The 22474-nt window shown below is 40.1% G+C and overlaps 1 protein-coding gene across 5 annotated transcripts in view; it reads right to left on the reverse strand.

The window, feature by feature from the left end:
* Positions 1 to 22474, reverse strand: part of cabin1 (calcineurin binding protein 1) — a 477539-nt gene that overhangs the window by 107867 nt on the left and 347198 nt on the right. The gene's annotated exons all lie outside the window — the stretch shown is intronic.

The raw sequence follows: 22474 nt of genomic DNA on the forward strand, positions 1-22474 counted from the left end.
ATCTGACACCTGCCAGTTTTGCAGTCAGGAAACCTTGGCAGTCAGTCCTGTCGTGATGCTCAAACTATTGTTTCCAGAAAAACAGAATTAGACTGGACTCAAGGTACTTTATTAAACTTTTCCAATCTGCTACAACTCCTGTCCTTTGGTGTCTCTGATTGAACCAACTCCAGAACCACAGTCCCCTTCCAATTCTCTCACCTGAATTTGCAGCCTAAACTCTTATTAACTTAGTTAATACAAACTGATTCATACCAACTCAGTTTCAACAAGACCCCGTTTTAAAACCTGACATGGTAATAAACCTAGCCAGTGAGACCCACACATCTCATGAACAAAAGAAAAACAACACTCAACATCACAACTTGAAACATTAATAGTCTTACTGAACATCCAAGACACACACAGCAGACTGGTTATACAAAACCCCCATTGTACTTCCTGAGTTGTCAGGTGTTTTAATACAACTTGAAATCTTGAAAATGCAGGCCTCTTCTCTTCCTTCTCGATACAATCCATTTTACTCAATACAAAATGCAACATAAACAGCAAGCATGAGCAGACAAATGAAAGAGATGTAACCTGAAATAGATGAATAAAGCAAAAGAAAGCACACAAACAAGCTTAACCTACACAAACTCTATACAGAAAGGCAAAGGAAACCACTAGGAAGAGGACAAGCAACAAAGAAATGACAGCGAACAAGAAATTAGCACCTTGGCAGAAACCAAGTGCCAAGGGTCAGACAGTTTCCCAGAATTATAATGGCAGAGCTGAGGAGGGATTTCTTCTCTCAGAGGGGAGTGAATCAGTGGGATTCTTTACCACAGAGACCTGAGAGGCTGGATTGTTAAGCACATTCATTGAGAAAGACAAATTTTTAATCAGTAAGGGAATCAGGGCTATGGGGAATAGGGAGTGAAGTGCAGTTGAGGATTCTCAGGTCAGCCGTGATCACACTGAATGAAGAAGCAGACTTGATGAGCTCAATAACCTACTTCTGCTTCTGCCTGTGGTCCCGTGAGATTTATCACAGGGAAGGTTTCAGTTCATTAAGACCACAACTAGGCTCAAAAAAATGAAAAGAACCTAGAAGCAAGAGTAGGTCATTTATCCCTTTGAGCCCATTCCATACAATCCTGATTAATCTTCAATCTAACTCCACTTTGCCCCCTCAATCTTCATAATTTGAGTTAACAAAAATTCAAAGATTTCAGGTTTAAAATTACCAGACCAAGTTTTAACTGTCATTTGTGGTAGAATCCCAAACATCTTGGTTTGTAAAATGCGTCCTAATTTCAATCCATAAAGCCTGATTTTAACCTTTAGGTTTCCACCCCCAATTCTAAACTCCCCAACCAGCTCAAACAGCCCTGTTAGTGTCCCATAAGAGCTTGCAAATCAACTGTAAGTTTGAATACAATGACAGTTTTCATTTAATTCTTATTGTACTAAACACAAGTCCAAAAAATGGTAAAGATTCTAAATTACTTCCTCGAATTATTCACATGTGACGTGCCCCCCAGCACAGCAGGGTCTCCAATCAAACCTGTTGGATCTTCAATAGATCTTCTAGGTGGGCCCTATTGCCTGAAGCTACACACAGCCACTGTGTATCGAAGGGAACTAAATGAGAACATAGTTGAAAATCAATGAAATTCTGCTCGTCACTCAAGGGAGTTAATAAATACTGGGTGACCCAATGGATTGGAAACAAGCCAACATGGTACAGACAGCAAATCAAAAGCAGACCCATTCATCAGTAAGCAGCAAACTAAAATAATTAGTTAGCAATAAACTTGTGGAGCATCTGCAAGACAACTTTGTAGGTTGCAGCATGGTTTCAAAAGGGGTGGCTGTTTCTCACCAGTGACCTTGATCTTTTTTGAGCAATCAAAATTGAGTAGATATTGGAAATCCCATGATATAGTAGAGCTAGATTCCTAGAAAGCCTAGCGAAATTCCATTTTGAGAGGTACTTTTCAAGTTTTAGAAAAAGGTATGGGAAGTAAAATCTATAAATTAGTAAGGATTAGTGGACAGCTAATCCCGCTGGTAGTTCTGCTCTCACATCCACCCGTATTGCGCCATCCATTGCAACTCTTCTGCCAACTCTCTGTGACATCTACCTTCCAAACATTCTGCTACCCTCCACTTTACCCTCTAGAAAAGATTTTTGTAGCTTTTCAGCTCTGATCAAATGGACAAAATACTGACACTTACGTTTCTCAATGTCACTTTTAAAATGTTTTTTTCTTTGTCATACAATCTTGAGTAGTTGTTTTCTTATAGTTTGTGCTTGGAATTTAAAGAAAAGATTTAGCTTCTATATTTCAAAGGCTGTCAACGTCTTCCACAGATCTGTACCTATTGTCTAAATTTCGGAGGCAGACAGGAAAATGGATGGAATGCAATATCTTGGGCTATCCTCCACAAAAATATTCAATAAATGCAAAGTATGTTGGTCAGATTTGCAAAATGCATTCAATTTGACAGAGGACTGAGTAGAACCCAACGATACAAATAACAATTTACAGAAACATGTGGTCAATGTTTGCAATAGATGAAACACAACACAAAAGCCACACTGAGGTAAAAAAAACACATTTAGTAAATGATGTTGAACTAGCTTGGTAAAAGCTGCAAAAAATCTGAAAATGATAGCAGACTCAGCACTAATCAAGCCCAGTCACTACAGAACAGCAATACTGAACAGATTGCTGAAGTACATTGTTAAAGCAGTGAAGTATAAGTCATGCTGAAACCATATGGTATTCTGGCTAGCCTACACTTTAAATACTGCATTCAGTTCAAGTATTATGGTACTACAGAGTCCTCCAAACTCTGGACACAATGCAAAGCAGTATCACGAGATGGATTCAAGGTCTTGATTGAGGACAAATGAGCAGGGGAATTTGTCGAGATGTTTTAGATATGAATGCATTAGAAAAGGTTAACCTGAGCACCATTTTAGGTTAAACAACAGGTAGAAAACAAATGGAAACAAAAAAAAACTGCAATTGCTGGAAAAGCTCAGCAGGGCTGGCAGCATCTGTGAGAAGAAATTAAAGTTAACGTTTCAGGTCCAGTGACCCTTCGTCTCTTCGCAGATGCTGCCAGATCTGCTGAGCTTTTCCAGCAACTTCTGATTTGCCTATATCCAACTTGCCTTGCTCATTAAGAATTTTTAAAGTTTTACTGAGACTTCATTTTTTAAAAATCTAAAGAATACTAACATAGCTTTCTTAATCTGTTCTCACAAGACATCGCAGGGATTAATCTGGCGAACCTCTGTTGCTCTCCTTCTCTGGCAAGTATACCTTCCATCAGGAAAGGAGACTGAAACTACACACAAAACTCCAGGTGAGGTCTCACCAAGGCTCCTTACAACTCCAGAAAGGCATTTTTACTCCTGTACTCAAATCCCATTATGAAGACGACCAATATATTGTCTGCCTTCCCAAATGCTTGCTGCATTCGCTTTTAGTGACTCATGAACAAGGATATCCAGGCCCCTTTCGACAACCACACTTCCCAACCTCTCAAACATTTAAGAAATATTCTACCTTGGTTTTACCAAAGTAACCAATTTGACACTTATTCACCTTATAATCCATTCGCCATATCCTATCCAATTCACTTAGCCTGTCCAAGTCCTCTTTGAGCCCCCTTGGATCATCCACTCGACTTAACATTTACATCCAGTTTGATACTATCAGCAGATTTGGAAATATTACAGTTGGTCCCCACATCTCAATCACTTTCATGGATTGTGAACAGCTGTGGACCTAATACTGACCCTGGTGGTAATCTACTTCTGCCATCCGGTGACTGATCAGTTTATCCCTCCTCTATTTTCTGCCTATTAACCAATTCTCCATTCAAACTGCTCAATTCCATATGTTCTAATTTTATCAAAAATCAGAGAATAGCAATCTCTTTTAATCAAAAGCCTTCAAAAAATCCAAAAACACCACATCCACTGATTCTCCCTTGGGTATGCTGTATTTCAACTCTCTTCATGAGGAACAGCCCCAGCTTCTTCAATAATTCCACCGAACTGAAATGCCTCATTCCCGGAACCATTGTGAATTTTTACTCCACCATCAGGTCATTCCTCTCGCACCAGTACTTCTTGCTCACTGTCACCTGTCATCAGTTAAAAGGGAACAACTATGAAGAATAATAGTAAGGAGCTAGGCATGTAGGTAGGAGTGAAGAGAAGGTGGACTAAAACTCAGTTGTTGCATTTCATCACGTGGATCAGTGAAAGATGATCCTAAAAAGTAGGGTATACAGCATTCATCCAAATAGATCTGATGCTTTGCAATTAACCGATCTTTCTCTTAGACAATGACAAATGTCAGGAAAAAAATACTCAATTAATAGCTCCTAAAAAACAGATGAATTAATCATTCTTCTTGTAGGAATTGCTAGTCAGAAAACTACATCTCTCCCCTTCACCACCTCACATCCTGATAGTCACATGATGCAATGATTAAAGGCTTGTTGACCAATCACAGCATTCATCTCTATCAATTAGACCACAATAGTCAGGAGGGCTTTTGTCGTGCAGTGATAATATCCCTAACCTCTGGAACAGCAGGTCCAACTTCCCACTTGCTCCAGAAGTGTATCATAACATATGTGAACAGGTTGATTAAAAATATCTGCACAAGAGCCAGACATAAGGCCAGATAAGCTCCATTGGTGAAGAGTTTTGGGTAACAGGTTACCTGTTCCACCCAAATACACTACACTCTTAATTATGTCACAAATTAGTTATGTATTGTACCTCAAAATGTTATTTTTGGAAGAAGTGTACCTAAGTTGCTTTTGAATTGATTAGTATTTTCCTGCTTCCACTGTCTCCCCAAGGAGCCTGTTCCATGGATTTACCATTTGCTTAGTGTAACTGTTGGCATCAATTAGGTAGTTACCATGCTCGCAAATGTGACTGTAGCCTTTGGTTCTGTTGTTCTGGATGAAATGAAACAACTTATTATGGCACATAACAAAACAGATTCAAACTAACACAAAAGGACACAAATGACGAGTTATGCAGATGTATATTTTTCCCCGAAACACAGAGGTGTGCAGTAGATTATTAGAAAAGGGTAACGAAGCAGGGAATATATTTCTAAAGAAAAGATTGTGGGTTATGACAAGGAGGTGAGATTAAGACAAGAAAATGATGATGAATGTATGGGCTTATTGAGGCAAATGGACAATTCTTATAAAGAAAACATCCTTGTTTGCTTTTGGTAATTCCAAGGGTCTTCAGTCTGATAACAGCAACTGCTAAGGAGGAGTCCTCAGCATGAGAGAACGCCATAATCTCATTCAGATACTGATACATACCGATGCAGGACTATTGAGGAAGTTAACAGGACACTCTGCTGAGCTTGCTGAGTCACAATGCAGCAGGATGCCTCCAATTGTCAAATTCACACTGGTATACTTACTGCGTGTTTAAAAAAAACTTCCTACAGTATACTTTCAAAAACGGGCTAATTAGTTGGCTATTTTCTTTACTTAAAAGAGGGCTTATCCCTGAGACACTACCTCAATTAGGTTAATGTGCTAAGGTTAATTTTTAGCTTTTGTATTTTGCAGTTGTCAAAAGCACACAAGGTCTTAATGTAAAGACTACACCTTTTACTTTTTTGATGATGGGCTAAAACGGAAAACAAGGTAAAAACAATGACTGCAGATACTGGAAACCAGATTCTGGATTAGTGGTGCTGGAAGAGCACAGCAGTTGAGGCAGCATCCAACGAGCAGCGAAATCGACTTCTCGGGCAAAAGCCCTTCATCAGGAATAAAGGCAGTGAGCCTGAAGCGTGGAGAGATAAGCTAGAGGAGGGTGGGGGTGGGGAGAAAGTAGCAGAGAGTACAATGGGTGAGTGGGGGAGGAGATGAAGGTGATAGGTCAAGGAGGAGAGGGTGGAGTGGATAGGTGGAAAAGAAGACAGGCAGGTAGGACAAGTCCGGACAAGTCAAGGAGATCGCATCAACCAAATCATCTGCCGACATTTCCGCCACCTCCAAAAAGACCCACCACCAGGGATATATTTCCCTCCCCACCCCTTTCCGCCTTCCGCAAAGACCGTTCCCTCCATGACTACCTGGTCAGGTCCACACCCCCCTACGACCCACCCTCCCATTCTGGCACTTTCCCCTGCCACCGCAGGAACTGTAAAACCTGTGCCCACACCTCCTCCCTCACCTCTATCCAAGGCCCTAAAGGAGCCTTCCACATCCATCAAAGTTTCACCTGCACATCCACTAATATCATTTATTGTATCTGTTGCTCCCGATGCGGTCTCCTCTACATTGGGGAGACTGGGCGCCTCCTAGCAGAGCGCTTTAGGGAACATCTCCGAGACACCCGCACCAATCAACCAAACCGCCCCATGGCCCAACATTTCAACTCCCCCTCCCACTCTGCCGAGGACATGGAGGTCCTGGGCCTCCTTCACCGCCGCTCCCTCACCACCAGACGCCTGGAGGAAGAACGCCTCATCTTCCGTCTCGGAACACTTCAACCCCAGGGCATCAATGTGGACTTCAACAGTTTCCTCATTTCCCCTTCCCCTACCTCACCCTAGTTCCAAACTTCCAGCTCAGTAACTGTCTCCTTGACTTGTCCGGACTTGTCCTACCTGCCTATCTCCTTTTCCACCTATCCACTCCACCCCCTCCTCCCTGACCTATCACCTTCATCCCCTCCCCCACTCACCCATTGTACTCTATGCTACTCTCTCCCCACCCCCACCCTCCTCTAGCTTATCTCTCCACCCTTCAGGCTCACTGCCTTTATTCCTGATGAAGGGCTTTTGCCCGAAACGTTGATTTCGCTGCTCGTTGGATGCTGCCTGAACTGCTGTGCTCTTCCAGCACCACGAATCTTAAAACGGAAAACAGGCTGCTTTAAATCCAAGGTGCTGGACCAAGGAATAAAAACAAATTACTGGATCTCATTGTGAGTAGTGTTTATCTGTGGTCAGAATTTATTTATTTGTAATCTAGATTAATTCTTGGTTAAGTACAGAAATCTAATCAACTTCTGACATTAACCTGAGTCTGTTAGACAGAAAAATAGGGAAGTTTATGTACTTGGATTAGATGGTTAACTTGTGTGATGACCCCAGAGACAGTGCATCTTGAGGACCAGTGCACATTCCTAAATGGTAATAACAAGAAACTGATTCAAACCATTCAATTCAGGTTCAAGAACTTTTTATACAGATTGCATCAAAGTATAGTATCAGTGGTAAATAAAGTTTAGTTTTGATTATGTGGTCGAGATTGATCATCCTTGCAAATATCCCAGCTGTGAACAGGAAAGCTTAAAATAAAATAAACATTCAGAATCCCCATTAGATTTGCTTGTCACAGACTTCGAGGACAGGTAACCTAGAATTTTGCATCTTGTGCCTTCTCCCATCTATTGGTGCCTAACCTTCCCAATACAACATAACTTCAAGATCTGGGCTTCAAATTTCTCCATGGTCTTACTTCACATTTGGTCTGAAACCCTTTCTGGGCACCTCTTATTCTACACCCTCCCTGCCTCTACCTCTTTTAGACTCTGAACTATCTGTTTCATCCACAACCAACAGCATCACAGGAGCTTTTCCCAGGAGCTTCTGCTTGTTTGAAGACTATGCTTTATCCAACTGATCCTTGCCACCCACATTTCCCTTTTCTTAAAAAACTATAATGTCAGCTGTAGTCTCTTCCCTAAATTCTGCTCCTATTAGGCATTCTGTGCAAATAAATATCATATTTTGTTCACATGCCTCCAAGACAGATACACGTATGTCAGAATTTGAAGTAATCACATATGGTTAAAGTTCTTGTTTTCTTACATTGTGTAAGTGACTTGTGGGTTTGTAATGTAGCTGTAAACAATGAAATGGTTAAATTTATTAATTTTTCAACATCTTTTAGGGTTTAACGTGTCAGGACACAATTTAGCTGACTACACTGTTTAGTTTCTGCTGAAAGTGCAGGATGCAAGCCTGCTGACTACTTTTTGTCTTCACATTGTAAAATGAGATAGCTAAAATAGACACAAGATAAATAAAGGGAATAATAGGTTAAAATGGTAAACAAGTTGGCATCTGATGTTTGCTAGGAGATGTTGGTGGTGGGAGGAGAAGAATTTCATTTACAGCACACTCTTCAAATTATAATGAAGCATCAGGAGCATTGTACTTAGACTAGAGGCCTATAAACTTCTTGTGCTTAACACCACAATTTGTGGAGTGAGGATTACAAGTATTACTTAATGTTATGATTGTGTAGCTCAGTTTGCTGCCTGCTCAACTTTTGAGTTACCAAGTCCCTTCAAGTACAAAAATCAATACGGACTCTCCAGTGCAATACTGAGTGAGTGCTGCAGTGTTGGAGATGTCGTTCTTCTGATGAGACATTAAACTGACGCTCCATTTTGCTTCTCAGGTGGATGTAAAAGATCCCACAGCACCATGCTGAAGAAAAGCAGGACAGTTGTACCCAGGTCCTGGGGATATCATTTGTGACATGGCCATTGAGATGTTCCTGGAACTGGGACAGAACCTGACTGAACGGATGTAAACAAAGGTTTGGGAAAGATGGGAACAAACTTGGAAGACAACATGTTGAAGGACTTCAGAAGGGAAAGGAAGGTTGGAGGTGGGATGGTAATTTACAAGGATGCTGGAATAAAAGCTTGATTTTCTAATGACAGCGGATTTAAAGGAGAGACAGACACAGAATCTGAGATACTGTGTGTCTACTTGTATCAAAGATGCAACAATAAATGGATTTCATTGTGACCGTATTTGATGCGAGATTTGAACAGTTTCACACGCTGTTTACAAATTAACAAGTCAGTCTTTATTTTGTTGTGGTTCCATGGGAATCACGTGCTCTGCCAGAAGTAAATGAGTTATAACCTGCCCTGGTGGATTCCGATCAAGAAATTAATGAAACCTGTTCTACTATTTCTTTATCCAGATGCGATTGCGTAATAGGTTTAAAATAGGTTTATCTAATGTCATGTCATGTAACAAAACTTGGCCACTTGCCTAGGTTGTTGAACACCTTTGCTTCGACCTACATGCAAGATTGCAGCAGGAAACTGCTAAAGAATATGTATTTATTTAGATGGTTCTGAAATCAGAATTCCTTTAATCTTAAACTTTGATTTATAGTTGTATAATTTTTCACTCTGCATATTATGCATTTATGGTGAGGTTTGCCAAAAACTGGGCAGCATGGTGGCTCACAGCGCCAGGGTCCCAGCTTTGATGCCACCCTGGGGTAACTGTCTGTATGGAGGCTACGCATTCTCCCCATATCTACATGGGTTTCCTCCGGGTGCTCTAGTGTACTCCCATGGTGCAAAGATGTGCAGGTGAGGTAGATTGTCGGTGCTAAATGACCTCTCGTGTCCAAGGATATGCAGGCTCACTGGGTTAACTGTGGGAAATGCAGGGTAGGGTCTGGATGAGATACTCTTTGGAGGGTCAGTGCAGACTCAATGGGCTGAATGCTCTGTTTCCACACTGTAGGGAATCTCCGATTCCTTGAAAAACGCAAAGATGTTCAAGGGTGTAATTTACTCTTGAAGACCTACAGAAAATTGGGGTTGGGATTTATTAAATAAAACACTGAGTGTACCTGCCACTAATGGTTAAGACAAATACCTTTTGCAGATACAGACACAAATGCAATGATTTTTTTAATCTCACCAAAATAAAATGGAAAATGTCAAAAACCTAGACTTCGGTTTCTATGCTGTATGCCTACTTAGACACATACATTATTCATATACATTGAAAACATCATCACCACATGCACTGGTACGTTTTTTTTTAAAAAGGCAGGTACTTTTCTGGACCCAATAGCCAAATTCCTGCTAAAACCTGGACAACAATGGCCAACCTGGTCAGCAGCAGCAAGCAGAGGAGCTACAGGTTTGCAGTGGTCACCGTAACCTGTGTTGACAGGGGATCTATACAAACATAGCAGTTCATTTTCAAATCTCGCATCAAATATGCACAAGCCCTAAATGTAGAATGTCACCCTTGTTGAATGGAACATACACTCATAAGGCGGCAACAGTAACACTTGGTAATCTATTTTAAAATTACAACAATATTTTTGTACTAGTACTGTAACAAATCACAATGACCAGAAAATTTCCAGTTTATTCCAAGATAACGAGGAGTGAAACATTCTCTACCTGCCCAAGTCTACTGGTTTCTCTACTGTCCAGCACTCAACAATACAAGTTCACACACAGTTCTTGAGACTTCAATTATAATCAGAAAAAAGTTATTGCATTGTTTAGCATGTTTGCCTTCATAGCTCAGATCTGAGTATAAGAGTTGAGACATCATGTTCAGGTTGTACAGGATGCTGGAGAGGCCATACTTGCAGTAGTGTTTGCAGTTCTGGTCACCCTGCTATAGGAAAGATATTATTAATTTGGGGATGGTTCACAAAAGATTTACCAGAATGGTGCTAGGAATGGAGGGCTTGAGTTGTAAAATAGACTGGGACTCTTTTCACCGGATCATAGGATGTTGATGGGTGATCTTATTGAGGTTTATAAAATCATAAGGGGAATGGATAAGGTGAATGGCAAATGTCTTTACCCTAAGGGTGGGGGAATTCAAAACTCAAGACCATATTTTTAAGGTGAGAAGAACTTTTTTATAGATATGAGGGGCAACCTTTTTACATAGAGAGAGGTCCATGTGTGGAACATTTGGATAAACACATGAATAGGACAGGTTTGGAGGGATATGGGCCAAACACAGGCCTGTAGGACTAGTTTAGTTTAAGAATATGGTTGGTGTGGACTAGTTAGACCAAAGAATCCATTTCCATGCTGTATGATTCTATTTTTCATTGCAAAATCTATTTTCAAAAAGAAAGTCCCTCACATACCCAGATTAATTATTATTGTAGTGGTGAGATGAGTCACTGAATTGTTTCACGTAGCTCATCACAAAGCTTAAATCATATGCCAATCAGATCTGTGTCCTTTTAATTCAAACAGGTTTCTTTACTCAAGTGAGTAAAAGCTTCTGGATTAACAACTGTTTATTATAAGGTGTTGCTTTAACTCAAACTGTGTAGCTACTTTGCAAGCTCAAGAATGACCTAGGTCAAAGAAAGGTATGAGGCTAAGGAACGCCTGACATAAATAAACACAAGATTGCATTGGTTACTACAGCACAAACAAATTATGTTACAGTATGATGTTTACAATGATATCTACACAGTATTTGGAAAGCTATCAAATCTTTTTGCCTGTACATTGCAGTGTTGTATTAAATTCCTTCCACTGAGCAGAAATGGGGGAAAAAAGCCACTTCATCTCAAACAGAGCACAGGCACAGAGATCAACTAGTTCTGAAGAAGAGTCAAACTGTTCTTGAAATTTTAACCCTAATCCCCATAGGTGCTGCCCAAACCGAGTTTCTGTTTTTACTTCCGATTTCCAGTAACCACAGTATTTTGCTTTTATTTCACCAGTAAGAGGTTAGGTTCATTCAAAATAAAAATCACTTCCCACAGGTCATAGTTCTTTTAATCAGATTTCTGAATCAAAATCCAATTGCAACAGTACTTAGCCAAATTCCAATATAATACATCATGTCACAAAAATAGCACATCTATATTTTTGCGTCACACAGTGACCATTATGCTCCATTACCCCAGTGTATTTACTTAAAAGTAAATACCAGCATATATTAAATGTTTTGATAATTTGGTAAAAAAAAAAATCAACAAGTCACAAATTTCCCTTCTTCCATTTGTTCTCATGCCTAGTCAGCAGTTTACCATCTGAGCCCATGAACAAGGAACAAGAGTAGGCCACTCAGCCCTTCAAGCCTGCTCCACTACACAATAGGATCACGGCTGATTTGATTTTAACCTCAACTCAACATTGCTGCATATCCCCAATAATCTTTCATCCCCTTGGTAATCAAGGATCCAATAGCTCTGTCTTAAAAATATTTAAAGATTCTGCATCCATTGCCTTCTAAGGAAGTCATGACTTGAAGGTGCCAGTGTTGCACTAGGGTGTACAAAGTTTAAATCACCTAACACCAGGTTATAGTCCAACAGGTTTATTTAGAAGCACTTGCTTTCGGAGCGCTGCTCCTTCATCAGGTGGTTATGGAGTATAAGATCATATGACAGAATTTATAGCAAAATAATAGTGATTCCAATGAAATAATATATCATTTCAGTGGCATCACACTGTATTCTTTTGCTAAAAGTTCTGTGCCGTATGAGCTTATACTCCATAACCACCTGAAGGAGCAGCGCTCCAAAAGCAAGTGCTTCTAAATAAACCTGTTGGACTATAACCTAGTCTTGAGCGATTTTTAACTTCTAAGGAAGGGAATTCCAAAGACTCATATCTCTATACATTCTTCACCAACCCTCTCCAATATATAGACATCATTGCACATTTATCCCTGCATCTACTATTACTCTCATAATTCAAGACTCAGCCGGTGTTTGACATCTAAGGTGCAACCACAAGACGACATAAGACCAAAATCAAGCATCTGTTGACAACTCAGACCTTTGACATTCTTTATTTGTATTTTTGTATTTTATCAATTCCTTGTTTCTGGTCCCAACAGGAAAATAAGAAAATACAGGTGGAGACAGAAATACAAAAGAGTGTAAGATGAATTCAGACAATTATGGAGAACAGCAGAGCAAGGGATTATGCTTTTAACTCTCTAAAGCAGACATGTGGCTTCTATAGCCAGACATCTGTACATATTACACATGTGGTTAATTAATCCCTCAAACAAAGGTGCCCAGACAATTAACAATCATTCCTAACAGCACAATGCCACATGGACCACAGTGGTTCATACAGCGTAGAACATTACAGCGCAGTACAGGCCCTTCGGCACTTGATGTTGGGCCAACCTGTGGAACCAATCTTAAGCCCACTAACCTACACTGTTCCATTTTTGTCATATGTTTATCCAGTGACCATTTAAAAACCCTTAAAGTTGGCGAGTCTACTTCTGCTGCAGGCAGTGTGTTTCACACCCCTTACTCGTGTGAGTAAAGAAACTGCCTCTGACATCTATCCTATACCTATCTCCCCTCAAGTTAAAGCTATGTTCCCTCGTGCAAGCCATCGCCATCCAAGAAAAAAGGCTCTCACTGTCCACCCGATCTAACCCTCTGACTATCTTTTATGTTCAAGGCAGCAGCTCGTCACCCCCTTTTCAGGGTCAGTTAGGAATGCACAATGTTGTCTTAGTTAGTGATGCCCACAGCCCATGACTTCTGTTTTCGTTTTTAAATCTTTGACCTAGTTATTTTATATGCAAGTTGCCACAAGGGTCCAATGTGATTTTCTGGAGTCAGAGAATACCTCAGTATCACAATTGAAGCTATAACAAATTCCAACCTCCCTTATAAGATTTATAATTAAACAAAAACCAAAAGAAGTGTAACTGAAGTTAGCAAACAAATACTTACCTTGCACTCTGCTTTAAATTGACTTGAAAATAGACAGCCTTTAAAGGTTATATTTCTGGCTGGCTTCTACTCCACAGAGATCTATTTAAGCCACTCAATATTAAAAAATGGTGAAGGAAAGATAACTTGTGAACCAAAGGAAAACCTGAGTGCACTTATAACATTCAACTGGTTCTCCAAGGCAAAGTACAACAAAGAAGTTAAACCAAATGACAGAAATTACTTTTTGTTTCAAGCCATCCTATGCTGGATTACCTCATACAATTAATGTGTCTCTATTTATCCAGTCTGAAAAAACAGTAGACATTCATTGTTTCCTGTGAGAAAACATTGTGACGTCTTGGAGTTTCTAGATCAAATAGCCATCATTCTTCAAAAAGGTGACAAATTCGACTAACATGCATTCAAAGCAATGACATAGTTTTCACACTGCAGATACAAGTGCTTTCACTGGACATATGGCTGGCTGAAGCCCATTTTAAACATACAATAATGCTCTGTCTAAAATAACACTTGGAAAATTTATATGAAATTTATGGTTTGAAGAAAGATGGAGCATTACTTCCATCTTGAGTAAACAATGAAAGGGTTAGGTAAAATACAAGAAAGGAGAGAGAGAAAAAGAGAGGGAGAGGATGGCAGCTTGTTTGATGGGGCACCATTGAACTGGAACTCTCAAATCTCCAAGCCACCTTAAAGAAATGTCTAGAGGGCATTTTCAATGTAAGAACATAAGAAATAGGAGCAGGAATAGGGCATTTAACTCAAACTTATCCCTGCTGTTCAACAAGATTACAGCTGATCTGCCTCAGGCCTCAATTCCTCTTTCATTCCAGCTCCAAGACCTCAATTCCCTGATATTTCAAAAAGCTACCCACCTCCTTGAAATAACTTCAGCGATCTAGCCTCCACAATTCTCTGAGGAAGAGAATTCCAGTTATTCATTACCTTCCATGAGAGGAAATTCCTTCACGTCTTAGTTTTAAATGAGTTTCCCCTCATTCTGGATCTATGTTCCTTAGTTTGCGATGCCCCCACTCATGGAAACATTTTCTCAACATCTACTCTGTCAAGTTCCCTCAGAATCTTCTATGCTTCAATAAAACCATCCCTCTTCTTCTAAACACTAATGAATGAAGGTATAACCTGTACTTAATAAATCAAACACTTCCCCTCAGGAGTCAGCCTAGTGATTCTCCTTTGAACAGTCTTCATTACTGATATATCATTATTTAAATACAAAGTCCGAAAGTGTATGCTATACCCCAGGTACATCTCACCAAACTATACAATTGTAACAAAACTTTCTTATTTTAAAATGCCAACCAACTAGCAATAAAGACCAGAATTCCATTTGCCTTCTTGGTTACTTTCTGCAACTGCATGCTGACTTTTTATGTTTCATGTACAGGAAATCCAGATCCATTTGCGTTACAATTTTTTGGAGTCTCTCTCCATGCGAATTATGGTCTGGCATTTGATTCTCCCTACCAATGTGCATGATCTTACATTTTCCTACCTTAAACCTCATCTGCCAGGTTTTTGACCACTCATTCAAATTATCTATATTCCCATTGCAGGTTCTTTGTGTCTTCATCAAGCCATGTCCCTCCCTCATATTTTCATATTGCCAGCAGATTTGGATTCATTACTGCCTGCCACGTCATTAATATAGATAGTAAATAATTGAGGACCTAGGACCAATCGTGGAGCACTCCCCTAGTTACACCCTTCCAACCTTACAAAGAACCATTATTCTGAGCTCTGTCTTCTGTATGTTAACCAAGCTTCAATCCATGTGAATGCATTAGCCCCAATACTGTGAGGTCCAATTTTGTGCAATTTACTTTTAGATGGCACCTTTTGGAAACTGAAATACAGCACAGCTGCTGATTCCCCTTTATTAACTCTGTTTGTTCTATCCTTAAGGAGTTCTACCAACTTTTAAAATTCATTTGTGGGATGTTGGCTTTGCTGACTGGCCAGCATTTATTGCCTGTCCCTAGTTGCCCTTGAGAAGGTGGTGGTGAGCTGCCTTCTTGAACCACTGCAGTCCACCTGCTGTGGGTTGACTCTCAATGCCCTTAGGGAGGGAATTCCAGGATTTTGACCCAATGACAATGAAGGAATGGCGATATATTTCCAAGTCAGGTTGGTGAGTGGCTCAGAGGGGAGTTTGAGGTGGTGGTGTTCCCATATATCTGCTGCCCTTGTCCTTCCAGATGAAAGTGGTCGTGTGTTTGGAAGGTGCTGTCTGAGGATCTTCAGGGAATTTGTCAAACTTTGGTTTCCTCTCACAAAAGCAGGATGGCTGTTTCTACGTTAAGCAAGACAGAGGCATGATAGAAATGGGAAGCCTTCTATGTCATCTAATTGCTCATTCCCCAGAAATTACAAATGTTGCAGAAACCATAGAAGAAACTAGCCTTGTTTAGTTCCCATCTTTGCCTCAACTCAAGAAATAAATGTGGAATATTGATGAGAAACAAAGTACCCATATCAGTTCAGCATGGATTCTGTATTCCATCCCTCAAACCAACTATAGATTATACCTCAGGTGGGGGCAAGAGATTTTATGAGGATAAGGTATAGTTCTGCCAGATTTGCAATTTATAAGTCAACGGTCACTAAACAAATCCTAGAGAAATACAGGTGAATGTTACCAGAGACAGACATAAAATAAAGGGAATTATTGTAATGGAGTATGGCCGATGTTGCTCAGCTACTATGTTGAGGAAGGTCCAAGCTTTTACAGTGCATCTCGGAAGCTGAAAGACAATTGAATGAACAGGGACAATACAATGAACAGACTCCAATGATAGAGCTAATCCAAATGTTACAGGATTAACTGAGATTTTTAACATGGAAATTCCAAGATAAATCATTAGAACACAATCTACTTCCTGCTGACCTAAGGCTGAGGGAAGGAACTATTCACTTCATGCCTTTTCTCTGAAGCCTCTATGTCACGTTAACAAAAGGTATTAATTCAATTCGCACCTAAAAATATTTGATGACCTACTTTTCAGGAACATTTTCATTCCTTCAGCACACCACAGAATCTGTCAAAGCTCAATCTTTTTTTGGGGAGCCACACACTAGTGTACTCTGAATGGGTTGACAATTTTACAGGTGAAGGTATAGCATATAGTTTCCCACTTATCTGCTATCTTAAGCTACAAAATCTTAACATGTTTGTCTTGATCCGGAGTCAAATTGAAACAGAGCAGTAAAACCTTAACTTCAAAAATCCAAATTGTTTCACAGAAGGGTCATCAAACAACTTCTCACATAGAAACACATAAGGTGATATTATACTAGGTAAAGGATTATCCAAGGAAAAATGACAATAACACACAAGAATTTCACATTCAATAGGAAGGCAAGAAATTAGAGTCCCACACTAGTGTTCTGGTCGTAAACAAAAGGTAATTACATAGGCATTAGAATAAATCTGGCCGTAGTGGATTGGACAGAGTGACTGAAATGTGGGAAAATTGATGAGCAATGGCAGCTGTTAAAGGAGATACTCAATTGCCACCTAAATATCTTCCAGAAAGGAAGAAAGGTTTTAAGAAAGGAAAAAAAAAATCCATAGCTAAGCAAGGAAATGAACGATAATACAAAGACAAAAACTAAAGAATACCATATTACAAAGGCAAGTGGCAAGGTGAAAGATTGGGAAACTTTTAAAGACACCAAAAGGTCACTAGAAAAACCATAAAAGGAGCAAAAGTAAACTATGAAAGAAAACTAGCACAAAATATAAAAGCAGATATCGAAAGCTTCTATAATTATATGAAAGAGAAGAGGTAGCTACAATGAATGCTGGCACCTTGGAAGATGAGACTGAGGAATGAATAGTGTGGAACACAGAAATGGCAAAGTCGCTAAATGAATATTTTGCTTTAGCTCTCACTAGTGGAGGACTCTAACACCATCCCAATAGTAACAGGTAAATGCAGAGGTTATAGAAAGGGAGGAACTTAGGACTACCACCAGTACTAGGGAAAAAAGTACTGAGCAAACTACTGGGACTGAGGGCAGACAAATCCCCAGGGTCTGATGGTCTACATCTCAGGGTCTTAAACAAAATTGCAGCAGAGATAGTGGATTTACTGGTTATAATATTGCAAATTTCCCTGGATGTGGGTAAGGGAATTGTAAAAATGCTAACATAAAATCCTTCATCAAAAATAGAGGGAGGTAGAAAGTAGAAGAATACAGATCAATTAGTTTAACATTGGGAAATCCATTATTAAGGAAGTAATAACAGGACATTTGGAAAATTGAAATGCATCCAGAGTTAGCATAGTTTTATGAAAGTCAAATCATATTTGACTAGTTCACTATAGTTCTTTGAAGATGTAACAAGCAATTTAAATATGGGGACCCTTTAGATGTAATATAACTGTACATGCAAAAAAACACTTGATACAGTGCCACACAAAAGGTCAATATACAAAGTAAGATCAACAGGGTGAGGGTTAATATGTTTTCTTGGATAGAGGATTGGCTAACCAACAGAAAGCAGAGAGCGGGATAAATAAGTCCTTTTCTGATTGACAAAATGTAACTAGTGGGGTACCACAGGGTTCAGTCCTTGGGATCCAACTATTTACATTCTATATTAATGTTTTGGATGTAGGGATATACACCAAATTTGCAGATGATGCTGGAATAGGTGGAGAAGTAAGTAACATTGAAGAAATTAGTAATTTACAAAGGAACATGGATAGGTTAGGTGAATAAACCAAAATTTGGCAGGTGGAGTTTAATGTGAATAAATGTGAGGTTGTTTTTCTATTCCTTTGACCAAAAGGAGATAAACTTATTCTGTGGTTCAAGGAATAAAAAGTAAAATATCTAAATGGAAAGAAACTTCAGAGTGCTTTGGTGTAGATGGATATCACAGACCTTGTGCATGAATCACAAAAAGCTAGTATGCAGGTAGTAAGGAACATTAATGGTATTTATTGTTAACGGGAGAGAGTATGAAAGTAGGGAAATGTTGCCGCAACTGTACAAGGCATTAGTAAGGCCCACCTGGAGTACTGTGCAAAGTCTTAGTCTCTTTACTCGAAGAGGGATGTAGTTATAATGGAGGCAATTCAAAGGAGCCTGACAAGATTGATTCCAGAGATATGAGGGGTTTGTGTTACAAAGGGAGATTGAACAGGTTTTGCCTGTACTCTCTGGAGTTGAGAAGAATAAGAGATGACCTAATTGAGATACATTTAATGCTAAAGGGATGGGCAAAGTAGGCGTAGAGAGTATGTTTTCCCTCATGGCAATCTAGAATGTGCTATCATAGATTTAAGACAAAGAGTAGCAAATTTAAAACAGAGATGAGGAGAAATTATTTCTGTCAAAGGGTCATGAATGTATGGAATCCACTAGGCCAGACTGCAGGAGATGCTGGGGCATTGAGTTGATTTAAGGCAGAAATGAAGGGTTAGGGAGCGTGGGCAGGAAAGTTGAGTTGAAGGTGACATGACAGCAGGCTCTAGAGGCTGAATTGCCTACATCTGCTCATAGTTTTCATGCCCTCATGTAACTAAAAGCTGGGCAGAGGGATAGGTTTTAACAAAGTGGAGTGAGAGGTGGTACAGGTGGAAGATGTTCAAACCTAGGCAATGAGGCTAAAAGAGTGATTAAAATCAGAGATGCCTACGAAACTGGAATTAGCCAGTATAGGTTGAGGAGTGTGTGGGTGTGATTACAGTTGCTGGGGCAGAGTATTGAATCATAGCATCCCTACAGTGCAATTAGAGGCCATTCAGCCCATTGAGTTTGCAATGACCTTCCAAAGAGCATCCCACCTATCACCATGGCCCCACATTTCCCATGGTTAATCCACCTAGCCTGCACATCCCTGAATACTATGGGCAATTTAGCATGGCCAATCCACCTAACCTGCACATCTTTGGACTGTGGGAGGAAACCGGAGCACCCGGAGGAAACCCACACAGATAAATGTCAAAAATTAAAACGCCCTAGCAGATAGTAATCTCTCTTTCATCATTAATCAGTAGTGTATAACCAATCAGGGCTAACTCAGGAGGAGTGCTAAGAATATAAACTGCCAGAATGGATCTGGCATATAAACCATCATGTACAGCAGTCTGATTTGGATAGTAACGTTTATAATTGCACGAGGATTACTCCATATGGTAGCTTTGCAATATCGTCAACTGGAGTGTGACTGATATGTACAGAATCTAGTCATGAAATGGCATTTAAACTGCCCCTGGGCTCCACCTACAAAAATGAACTCCTGAAGAACTAAACTGAAGTCACATTTGGGAATGTGAAATAAAGACAGTAACAGGTGGGAAAAAGTCAACAGGTCCGGCAACATCTACGGGAGAGATACACAGTACATATCAAGTTGATAACCTTGCATAAAAACATTTCTGACAAAAATAGGGCTGGCTCATTAATTTTCTCTCTCTTCACGGGCATCGTCAGACTTGCTGAGTATTTCCAGGATTTTCAGTGTTTTATTTCTGATCTCCTCCATCCTTAGTATTTTGCTCTTGTCCCAGTCGGGAACTACTGGCCTAATTGGTAAAATCTCAAAATAGGTCGTCAAGAGGAAATCCCCTGATTATTCCAAACAAAATCAGGAGACAAAAGTCATGAACCTGAATGGAAATGAGTTCTAAATTAATTTCAAAATAGCAGCTGGCACCAAGAATCAAATATTTCCCCCTCAGAGGGCTCTTTGAGATTTTCTCAAGGCCTATTGTATTTGGTTTTCAGGGTCTTTTATTCCCCCATTCTCACTCACTTCTTTATTAGCTGATGCAGTCAGTCATGTAGTAACATCACCTTCTGTATTGTTATTTTTTTAAAAAAGATTTCTTTCATTAGATATATAAGACGGCACAAAGCCGAACTATGTGGGGAGGCATATCTGTGTGCATGGGTGTACGTACAAAACAAAACTAAATGCTTTACCTTGAAATCTGCCAAGACCTAATATTCTGTTGCCCATAAATTCCTTTTATAAACAAAGTGAGTTTACTAGAAGACATATCTTGTACTCCCTTTCCAGATTTAAAGTTTAACTACTTGACACAAAGTAGCTCATTGGAAGTTAGTCCCACATCTGAGGGTCCTTTTAGACATGAACTCCAAGCTGCAAATCTCCAGCACTTTTTGATTTTACTCAGTCAGTTTGAAGTTTCTCACTACATAATATTTGTGTGAAGTGAGTGCTGAAATACACTTCAGAATATGGACATTCAAGGGTGCTACTGTACAACAAAGGGATTAGTTGTCATTGTCACAGAGGATCAATAGTTTCATGGGCTGTTCTCTCATTAGAAAAAGTCAATTGGTGCTGGAAATTCAACTGGACTGTTGGCATTATTCTGCATTACAAACCAGCTATCCAACCATCTGAGCTAACCAGGCAGCTGAACAAGGGGAATAGATGCAAGTTAATGCTGTAGCACCATCAGATGATGAACGGCATCAAATTCAGACTCAAGAATAGTCATGAACCAGTACTTCTGCAAATATCCTTCATTTCTTACCTTCCTTCAAATATAAATCCTATAAATTCATCTGGGATCTGCCACTGCGCACTGTCTGTGCAGATAGACGATGGATCAGGGCACGAGGCTGAGCGGTGGCTTTTCTAAGCCCTGCTCCCAGCATCATTACTGCGTCTCCAGACACCTTTATACTCCTCTTTTTGTCCCCTTGAGCTTCTTCTCCTCAGCTTCCCCTAAACACCATTGATAATGACATAACTAAAAGTCTTCTACAAGGCAGACGCAAGACTCAAAAGAATGACTGCCCTAGCTCCTCCAATCACAAGTTCCCTCCGAACCCCTCTTACTGTTCCTCTAGTTAGAAATTCTGTCTCTGAAGGAGCATCAAGAGTGGGAGAAAAGAAATCCATGAGTCGGGAAGCTGGTGGGGTAATTATGGGCGTGCCAGAATTGGTAACTGGAGAAGTAGCTCCCTCACAAACGCTGTCTCACCTGTGGTCACTACACCTCCAATAAAAATACACCTTGCTTTGATTTGTAATAGGCTATTGTTTTTTTGATTTTGTTTTAAATCAACCTGGTAAGAAATGTTATGACACTTTTTGAAGCATTGGGACTTGAACCCAGGCCTTCTTGCCCAGAAGTACCACAAGATTCCTTGTCACAGGCTATTTGTGGGGTTTCAAGAATAAATTCACCTGCTGCCTGCGTATTTTGAACCCTGACTGGCATTCTAATGAAAGACAAAGGAGTATAGAAACTCCCAATGGTTTACACTTATATTAGATACCAATCTGAAAAAAGGGCTAGGAATCCTTTGAAGCTCTCACTTATGATTGAATCAGTCCAGTAGATCTCAAATAGGCCAGACTGGGCAATTTGCAATGCACTTTAAGTATGCAATCATTAGCAAGTATCTCCCTTTGACCTGATGATGAGGAAAGGCATTGATGAAGCAGCTGCAAATGGTTAAAGCCTGGGACACTCCTGCAGCGATGTTCTAGGGTTGAAAAAATAGCTAGGTTCTCACAACCACAACCACCTTGTCCGTTTCTGGCTATGATTCCAATCAGTGAAGGATCTTACCACAATTTCCTTAAGTCTGTGCCTGACAAGGCTTCTTGAGGTGGGATGTTCCAGTGAAGATCACACCAAGCCTCTCCTTTGTACTCCAACCCCGTTGAGATAAAGGATTGAGATTCGACATTGACCACATTGACCTTCCAAAGAGTAGTCACCCAGACCCACCTCTCTACCCTATCCCTGTAAACCTGCATTTCCCAGGGCTAACCTCTTTAGCCTGTACATCTCAGGATATTTTGAAATGGCCAATCCACATAACCTGCACACTTTTGGACTATGGGAGGAAACCAGAGCACCCAGAGGAAACCCATGCAAACACAGGAAGAACATGCAAACTCCACACAGACAGTTACCCGAGGATA

This window comes from Chiloscyllium punctatum, chromosome 17 (genome assembly GCF_047496795.1).
Source record: "Chiloscyllium punctatum isolate Juve2018m chromosome 17, sChiPun1.3, whole genome shotgun sequence".
NCBI lineage: Eukaryota > Metazoa > Chordata > Chondrichthyes > Orectolobiformes > Hemiscylliidae > Chiloscyllium > Chiloscyllium punctatum.